The following is a 10840-nucleotide window of genomic DNA, read 5'->3' on the forward strand; positions in this document are numbered from 1 at the left end:
GAGGCCTTCAACAATAATAATAAAACAACCGGGCTGAAAATCACGAAGAAAAGGTTCTTCAAAAGATTTATTATATTGGGAATCACAAGAATTTTAGTAAACTAATAACCAATTTGAACAAACTAGTAGAATTCAAGCTTCAACAAAATACAGAATCAATAATATTGACATGAAATTGCCTTTCAAATTAAGAACCATCAAGGTTGGACTCTCTCTAAATACGAAATTATAATAGGGTATACTACCATTAAATATAGGGAATACTACAGGGAATACTACAAGATAAAGCGTAAGTTTATCCTTATGCTAAGGATAAAAAGTGACTGGGTTATGTGAAAATTGTACTAAATGATGTCAAATGGCATCATATAGGCTATTCACAAATATAAGTAATTGTTCTGTATGTTTCTTATTCTTTTTGCAAATGCCTATTGAAATCAGGGAGGTTTTTTTGCCGGATTCTGTATATATTTGTTGTGTCTGATACTACTAATGGGTAGAATCATTGAAATTGTACTGTCTTAAAAAACGGGGTAGGTTAGGCAACCGCATTACATGAAAAATGATCACGTCAATAATGAAATCTGATACCTTAGCCTGTGGAAGTGACAAGTGACAGCAGAGAGCGGGAGAGAGAGTGAGACAGACGATCAAAGGTTTTGACGCCGGCTCATTTCCAGCTGAAAAGCTCTTTGTTCTCTTTCATTCATATTTTCCATGGAAAACTATGGTAAGATTCACCACAAAATGTCAGCATTAGTTGAGTGTAAAGCATTATTGTTGTAGGCTCACAGGCTGACAGAACGGGAATTCTCACAGTTACAAGATAAATCTCATTATACAGCAGTAGGCCTATAAACATTAATAAAGATTAGATAATATTCAAATTTGATTATTTGATTGAACGATAGACAACGAGATAAAGATAACTTAATATGCAATATCGGGGCACCAAGCTTCGCTCATTATTTTTGTTTATTGATAAACAGAACACAATATTCTCTAAAATGATCGTGTTTATTTTTCACAGCTGGCTATATGTCATCTTATGAATTTCGGGGATGCGATATTTTGATTTTTCACTTACTCACTCGCTCACTCACTTTTTTACTATCCACAGCTGTTTCAGCCAAGGATGAATTATCCTTTTAATGTCGTTCAGCGAGTTTTCCCAAGGATGAGACCTAGTGCAATCGAAATTTTATATCATAAACCTACTATGTTCCAAATTTCGTGAATATCGTTAGAGCCGTTTTCCAGATCCGTTGAACATAAATAAATATATACCCATATAACCACATAACCATATATATATATATTATATATATATATATATATATATATATATATTATATATATATATATATATATATATATATATATACAGAAATTGCTCGCTTAATATAATAGGATAACGAAATGAAAACAAAGTAGTCTTCAACTTCTGAGCCAAATAAAGCCTAAAAGTCCAATAATTGAAGTTGTGTTCTGGAAATAGGCCTATGGGTTGCTAATTAATATTAGAAAGTAGGTTTATCATTTTCATAATTTGCATCACTGCACAGGAATAGTCTGATAACAATGAAATCTCAAAGTAGATTCATCTTTTACTTTTGAAAATTTAATTTCATTCAATGGATTATCAATTCATTCATAATAATGGTCTGTTTCAAATCCACTTAGGTCACGTTCAGCAATTTATTACTATGAAATGAAGAAAAGTTCGAAAAACATGGTGATTTCAGAATAGAAGAATATTTTTAATTTTAGATATTATATTGACGTTTCTCATCGTAGTATGAAGTTCATTCATAACATGTCTCCAAAGTGTACTAGTTCTTAGAATCTTCCTAACCAGGATTGAGTACAATATTACTTACAGGTTAAAAAGTGGGAACTTGTAAACTTGGATTATTTAGATAGTTTCATTTCAATAAAATGTGGAAAACTTCCTAAATTGACTTCAAATTAGTGTACTACTTCTTAGAATCTTCCTAACCAGGATTGAGTACAATATTACTTACAGGTTAAAAAGTGGGAACTTGTAAACTTGGATTATCTAGATAGTTTCATTTCAATAAAATGAGGAAAACTACCTAAATTGATAAATGTACTATTGAAAGAGAAAATCATACATGAATTACAAGCACTAGATGTCAGTGACTCAATGAACAAGTACACCTACAAGTATATACAATGACAATTTTATTTGGTTGACAATATTCGACAGTACCATAGAGAAACAATAGCGTAAGTAGATATCCCATGGTATAGGGCGTTTATGTCGCAACTTTTACTGTTATCTCAAGCCGATTACTGTCGATTATTGTCGATTTTTACTGTTTTGACCGGGTAAGAGTGTATGAACGGCACAATATGAGAGACTACCTCTACCAGCGTCATAAAGCTTTACAGGAAAGAACTACGTGGACTATCAGCTTGAGATAACAGTAAAAGTTGCGACATAAACAACCTATACCATGGGATATCTACTTATGCTATCGTTTCTCTATGACAGTACAGAAGTCTACAGTTTCACAACACACAACATATTCATAGCAAGTAAAACGCAACAACGAGGGAAATTTTGTTCCGTTCAGTTGGCAGCAGTCCTCATGACGCCTCGTAAAGGGAGTCCGATTTTCGGTGAAATGCGGCCGCGTCTCCATCATTCTCTCTCTCTCTAACAGCGTCTCTTTCGCTCTCGGCTGTCCTTTTCCTTCAGGGCCTTTGTGTCCCCCGCAGCCATCCACCACCCCTCCTCCAACCCGAGAAACATGCTCCCCAGCGAGGGGATTAAAAACAGGAAAAACAGACTTTGAAAACAGGAGACTGACTTTTTTGGTGCCTCGTTGACGCCACCAATATCAATTTACAGATGCGTTTGGCTCGAGGCGTGTGCTGTGCTCTCTGTTCACCCCACTTGTTTATGGAGAATTGCAAAGGGGGACCGTAAGATGACGCGGTGACCCTTGGTGCCTGGTACACTACTTGAGTAGGGCCATGGAGGGAATAATAATATGTTAATTAGCATGCAGGACGATTTTATCAGTTTCTGCTACTAATGATCAATGTAATTGGGTTGGGTAGAAGAGGGGGCTCTTAATGCCTCAACTTCGCCCACAACACTTGTAATACTTTATTATGAAAAATAAGTCAAAGGCAATTATTATCTATCGATCTATCTATCTATTATTATAATTATTTATTTATTTATAGAAATAAATATAATTTATAGAAATATAGTGGCACTATACATAGAAACCTCAAAAATAAATCAAGACAAGAAACCAGAATAAAGTTCTATAATACCATTGCAGTTCCGACTCTCCTATATGGAAGTGAGAATTGGATTCACACACGTAGAATGAACAGTCGAATTCAAGCTGCAGAAATGAGGTTTCTTAGGAGTGTATTTGGCTGCACTAGAGTTGATAGAATAAGAAACACTGATATAAGACAGGGTTTATTGATTGCTCCTCTACATGAACGAATTATTCAAAATAGACGCAACTGGTGCAGTCATTTGGATAGAATGCCACCTGGAAGAATTCCCGTTGTAGTCCAAAACTATAGACCTACAGGAAAAAGAGATGTAGGGAGACCAAGAAAAAGATGGGTACCGGAACAGGTTCATTGATAAACCTAATCCCTGAAGTGAAAATGATGATGATGATTTATTTATTTCATTGACAGTCACAAATCATAATATTATACTATAATATAATATGATTGAGAGAAGACAACAGGCACAGCCCAATACTGTCTTCTCCCAAATTTTTACAAATAAAAGTTTCAAAAAGAATGAGGTTATATAAGAATTATAATTATAATTAACTTCACAGGAATGCGGTGATTTATTGTGACATCGGTCTTGAGAGAAGGGTAATAATCTGATATACGAAATAGTTGATACACAAATAATGATACACAAATAGTTGGTACACAAATAATGATACACAAATAGTTGATACACAAATAATGATACACAAATAGTTGATACACAAATAATGATATACGAAATAGTTGATACACAAATAATGATACACAAATAGTTTATACACAAATAGTTGATACACAAATAATGATACACAAATAATGATACACAAATAGTTGATACACAAATAATGATACACAAATAGTTGATACACAAATAATGTTACACAAATAATGATACACAAATAATGATACACAAATAGTTGATACACAAATAATGATACACAAATAATGATACACAAATAATGATACACAAATAGTTGATACACAAATAATGATACACAAATAGTTGATACACAAATAATGATACACAAATAGTTGATACACAAATAATGATACACAAATAATGATACACAAATAGTTGATACACAAATAATGATACACAAATAGTTGATACACAAATAATGATACACAAATAATGATACACAAATAATGATACACAAATAGTTGATACACAAATAATGATACACAAATAGTTGATACACAAATAATGATACACAAATAGTTGATACACAAATAATGATACACAAATAGTTGATACACAAATAATGATACACAAATAGTTGATACACAAATAATGATACACAAATAGTTGATACAAAATAATGATACACAAATAGTTGATACACAAATAATGATACACAAATAGTTGATACACAATAATGATACACAAATAGTTGATACACAAATAATGATACACAAATAGTTGATACACAAATAATGATACACAAATAGTTGATACACAAATAATGATACACAAATAATGATACACAAATAGATGATACACAAATAGTTGATACACAAATAATGATATACAAATAGTTGATACACAAATAATGATACACAAATAGTTGATACACAAATAATGATACACAAATAGTTGATACACAAATAATGATACACAAATAGTTGATACACAAATAATGATACACAAATAGTTGATACACAAATAACGATACACAAAGCCTTCAGCTCAAGTGTGAGTTTTGTCAACTACAAAGACGAAATTCCTGATTCGTAATTCTATAATATTATAAAGTACCGTTTTTGAATAAAGGCGTATAAATGATGATTTCCAGTAGTAGCAGTAGTGAGTGTTTCTGGAAAATTCTAAAGTTCATTCGATCAGTATCATTAAATTAAATGTCGAAATACTGTACTTATTAAGCACCTTTCAATTTGTTTGGTATTAAATTTCCTCTTCCATTTTGAATTTCGTGAGATGAATTAATGGAATTGAAATAATTATGATCAAATTGTTTTAAAATCAATTATTTCAATTTATTATGAGGGTAAATCAATTTATCAATTTTATATCAATTGAATTGAGTAAAAATCAATTGAGTTAAATCAATTTATTATGAGGGTAATAGTGGGTATTAAATTTCCTCTCCCATGTTGAATTTCGTCAGATAAATTAATGGAATTGACATAATTATGATCAAATTGTTTTGTCAATTATGAGGGCCATAATGGGATTTGTGCCCACAAATATGTAGACTATATCAGTAAATTAATAAATAATCATAAAAACCAAAATAATTTGATACGCATAACCATTCAGTTTTGTATTTCCTCTGAATTACATCGAACTGATCCAACTATGAATGCGATCTCATTTCAATGTAGAATCAATTCAACTCTCTTCAATAAGAAATTATTACCAGAACCAGAAGTTTTCTAGTTATTTATTTCTGGAATGAAAAGTGGATTCAAATCAATTCAAGTGGATAGCATAACCTATAATTTTTATTCATTCATAACTCTACCTTCATTGTATTATCATTCATCCCATCATCATCACCTGGGCTTAAAATACTTCTAGAAAGTCGCCTTTGTAAAATAATAAATAAATAAATAAATTTTTGAGTTTGGTGGTGAAGCATTGCGTAGAATTCACTAAATTCACCATTTGTGTTTAGAAATAAGATGGAATTAAATAGAGAATGCATTTATTCAAATGCTAATTTGCAGCATTTATTTAGGATTTTCGTTAAATAATAATTATATTTTAGAAATAAGTTTTCTTGATTTTAAACTTTATAAAATGAAATCTCAGGAAGTGAAAGTGCAAATTTTTAGTGAGAAATCATGAGGAACCCAAGACATAACCTATATACTTGAGTGTTGAAAGGAAATGACATTGGGTAATACGGCGAGGCAGAACATCCAAAAGGATCTCTCTGCCTATTGGCATATATTACTATATTTACTATATTTACTATATTATTATATTTACTTATAATTTCTTTTATTAAAGCCATGAGAAAAAATAAATAAATACTTAATTCACCTTCATTCTTATTTCATAAGAAATAAGATTTCTTATTGAAATCCTTCATTCAACAGCATTTCGATACATCGTTTCTATACCATCATATTCTACTGATTAAACCTTACTCAATATTCTGATTGCATGTATTGCAATTTTATATATTATAAAATAAATTGGCGTGGGGGTTACCGTGATCATGAAGGCGGTTCCCCCAGGGCAAGGCCTTGTTGACCCCTGCGACTTGGTTGACCCCTGCGAATGCCCCAAATGTGGGCATCTCGGGCGCATAATTTTTGGATAAATGTGTGACAGCATAAATTATTGTGAGAAGAATCACTCCCACTTGAACTTTCTAAATTCCTCCCAACTTTGATTTTTGAACTTCTAATCTTCTATATTTTCTTCCATTCTGCCTGCATGAGAAAATTCAATTGGATCCCAATTAAGAACGATTCATAAGAGTTGCTTCAATGGATAGTACTGTCACAAAGAATTCAAATTCACAACGTCATTAACCACTCTAATCAAAGATCAATGATAAATCTGTAGATTTGCTCTATTGTATCGATAATCGATTCGACGCTTCACAGTAAATCTCCATGGAGCTAAACTCATGGCTTGTAATATTAGTAGAATATGGCGGAGATACGTTTTCTTCTCTCTTAATAATCGCTTAGGTCAGTGGCTCTCAAACTTTTTATTTCAAGCCCCCCCTGTATAATTCAGTTGTAAGATGGACCCCCTACATGTACAAGCATAGACTACTATACATGTTGTACTTATATTTTACACTCAATATTTATTTAGTTGAGTTTTGCACATTCTATACATAACCCAATGTTGCAATAGTTTCAATCATCATAATAAACAAACAATAAATAATAATCTATTCAGGTACTATAGCTACTATAGTACATTGTTGTTATTTTTGTTTCTCATAGGAATTAAAAATACAAAGAGCTTCAGTGTGAAGGATGAGCTTGTTTTTTTCGCACAGAGTTTGTTGAAACGAGGTGTCAGCTCCGATAACGCTACTCTAAGTGCCTGGGTCACATCCAGTCTTGCTCTATATTCACTTTTCATGGCAGCTAGAGCAGAAAACCCAGTTTCACACGGATAAATTGTAGCAAATGGAGTCTATATCTGCAATGCCTTTTTACTCAAAATCGGGTGTTCCTTTTGCACACCAATCCAGAAGAATTTAAGAGAATATTCTTCAAACTTCATTTTAAGCGCAAAGCTACCTTGGAGATCAATGATCACTTATTGATTGAGAATTTGAATTTGACAATACGGTTGATATAAATATTTTATGAGTAAAAATTGCTCACATGTAATTTTAAAAGTAGGAAGATTGCTTATCGTTATTATTTTAGAAGTAAAATTAAAACATTTTCCAACTAAGTTCTGCGCCCCCCTTGAGCATTCATCGCGCTCCCCTTGGGGGTCGCGCCCCACACTTTGAGAACTACTGGCTTAGGTAAAAGGTTAGCTAGACTCACTTCCTGGGTCTAATCTTCATTCATTCTTGAAATTGTGGTCGAACAAATAGAATACAGTAGTATCATAAGCATTCCTCTAATAGCTCTCTTTAGTGCTGCATCAAGTCGTCGACATCTTTTCATATTTACACTATACAAATCTCTCTCAAGTAATCAACAACTCCTCCTAGTTTATCATTACAATAGATATTTCTCTAGCGGTGTGTCAACCTCCATTTTGTGGGTCTTGGTTGATGAGATATTGGCCCAACACTGCTTCCAAAAACACCATGGACCCTATGAAGCCAGTAGGTTTTTCGACTTCAACTGAGGGTCAAATCATAGTGTAGCTTCAAGCGGTGCATAGTAGAGCCTGTTGTAGAGTATGATTTGACCCATTCAAATAAATGAAACAAGAACTTTCAAGCTTGAAGTATTCTTCTCTCCAAATTTTTGGAGCCACTCTTCCACCAAATTTTTTGGTAGAGAGTTAGTGGGGAGGATATTTTTAATATTCTTTCCGAAGAATGGACATTGATATGTCCAAAGCTCCGCCAATTTATGTAGACGCATAACAATATTATTATCTATAGTTATTATATTACAAATTACTTTTTCATATCATATACAGTTCAATAATTATTGTCTTAGTCTATATTATGTAAATTCATCTATAATTTTGCTGTATTGTAAGCTATTGTATATAAGTGTATAAGCCAGTATATATTGTAATCTACATAAATAAAGTACTCAATCAATCAATCAATCTTCATCACTAGTTTTTGACTGTGTTTGAGCTCAGTTTCACACCAAATGTTTCGTGGACCTTACAGGTAGAGTGGCAATTTGAACTCGATGTAAATAAGTCAGAGCCTGAATCTATCAGCATATAAGTGGAAAATAGATCTACTACACTCTCAGTAGTTTTATATGGAGCGTGATAATGATAATGTCGTCTCTACTGGAGAAGGAGCAACGAAACAGATTCATACCGTCGTAAAAGGTGACATCTGTTATCTCTCAAACAGCATGAATAAATTTCCCTGTTGACTGCCACATACAGTAAGGTAAATTTGGTTTCGGAGAGGAAACAGTTGGCTATGCTGTAACAGTAATTCGAGCCTCATAGCTCTATATATCTTGCTATAGCTGTTTTGGAGGAGATACAGTTGGCCAAACTGAAGCCGGATCGCGAGCTTATAGCTCTATATATCTGGCAATAACTATATAGAGCGTATGGCATGTGGCTCTATATATCTGGCCACATCTATATAGTGGTTACAGCTTATAGCTCTATATATCGGGCTACATAGTTATATAGCTTGATGTTCTTCACTGTTGACGAGCAACAAAGAGAGGAAAATTGTGGTGTGTGTTTGTGTGGTAGTGTGTTGAATGACTCACGCACGCGCAAGCTACATGCCGGCTGTGGTAGAGGACACCCCTCTGAGAGCAGTTTCTCTTGAACTAGTCCTTTTTCTCGTCAAGCCAGCACGGCACCGTTTTGCTTTTGCTGAAAAAGGATAGTAAATATACAGCTACCATAGGACTATAGTGGACCTCTCTATTATTCTCTCTTCGTCTCATTAGCAGGTTGGAGAGTTTTCTCTCTTCTTCTCATTAGCAGGATCATCAGTCGCTCACGTTCATTCTTTTCTCGCTTCCTCTACCTACGTCACTTGCTTCCTCTCTATTTATTTACACTCTTACCATACCTCAATGACTACTGTTTATTCTATTCTCAAACCAAAAGTCAGTACAAACGTTAGTTTGCAGCACGGTGCCTTTTGGTCAATTTTATTTCTTGTGAGAGCAGGAGTACACTGTTGCCGATTCTATAAAGATGACCTACGCTCTCTTTCTCACACAATTAGCTCACAGGCCTCCTAGCTTCTGTAAAATCTGGCAACACTGACTCCATAAGCGTAATGTTGCAATCAAAGGTTTGCAATGACTATAATTATTACTTTTATTTTGTTTGCTGAGGGTGATTTCGACATAAGCTCTAGGCTTGTGCGAGGGTAATGCAAAAACGTAGAAGGGATAATGATTCAGATTCATTTATTCATGTGTTTAACAAAAAAAAAAAAAAACATACATTCTTGCGTTAAAAAATAATACCAGTAGCAGTAAAATAATATAGTGAATCATATTGAACTAAAGAGTTCTAAAAGAACTCTTGTTTTGTTAGAGTTCTAAAAAAACTCTAGAGTTTTGTCCAGAACTGAAGAGTTCTTCAATAATATTGAACAAGAAAAATGATGAAATATACAATATTTTTAATGATAAATATAAGCTACCATGGTAAGGTCATAATGTCATTACTACTGTAATGTTTTCATATGAAACATTGAAGTTTGGACCTTAAGTAGTCCATTCTCAGAGGGGTTTCGAGGATACCCTCTCCTTCAGCACTTAACCGTAGATAAAGTTGAAAATTCAAACGGAATATCATGTCTAAGCGTGAAAAATTAAGATATGAATGAGAGTTTATGATGAGAGATGAATGGACCTACAGCATTGGATGGGTTCCGAACCACGAGGAAGCGATTTCATGAATCATATTTTTATTATCATATTATGTAAAGGAGTCGGCTCTTGAAGTGATCACCTTTGCTAAGAAAGTAGCTCATACTTAGTTGTTATACTTAACAATTCTCGTGGCTAGAGCACAATATTTATTTTTCTAGTCACGTCAATTATTTGACAAAAAGTTATATATTCATTTTCTTATATTTTCTTTTTAATTATAAATTGTTATCGTTGCACTATAGAAAAAAATGGTAAAAGCTTATTCTCTCAAGCTCTTTTACTCTATGGTAGTACTCTGCTCTGTTCTTTATCCAAGTTCTCGCTATAGTGAGGTCCACGTTATAATGACAGTATTTGATCAACTTCGGCTTAGCTATCCTTGTCTATCATCCGACAAAGCCGGTGGTACTATCCTTTTCAAGGTCCACAACGATGACAATAATTATGTCTTTGACGGTGTAGAAATATAATTAATTAATGCAGAGAATATTGGTATCGCTATTCTTCTATCTTTATCCACTGCCATTATGACGTGGACCACACTATAGTAACGGAA

At 33.3% G+C, this 10840-nt stretch overlaps 1 non-coding gene across 1 annotated transcript; it reads left to right on the forward strand.

The window, feature by feature from the left end:
- The first annotated feature begins 6436 nt into the window (after window positions 1–6436).
- LOC120349526 lies at window positions 6437–6595 on the forward strand. The gene has a single exon (XR_005570374.1). It is a non-coding gene; the product is annotated as a U1 spliceosomal RNA (small nuclear RNA).
- Window positions 6596–10840: the final 4245 nt, after the last annotated feature.

This window comes from Nilaparvata lugens, chromosome 1 (assembly GCF_014356525.2).
Source record: "Nilaparvata lugens isolate BPH chromosome 1, ASM1435652v1, whole genome shotgun sequence".
In the NCBI taxonomy this organism is placed as follows: Eukaryota; Metazoa; Arthropoda; class Insecta; order Hemiptera; family Delphacidae; genus Nilaparvata; species Nilaparvata lugens.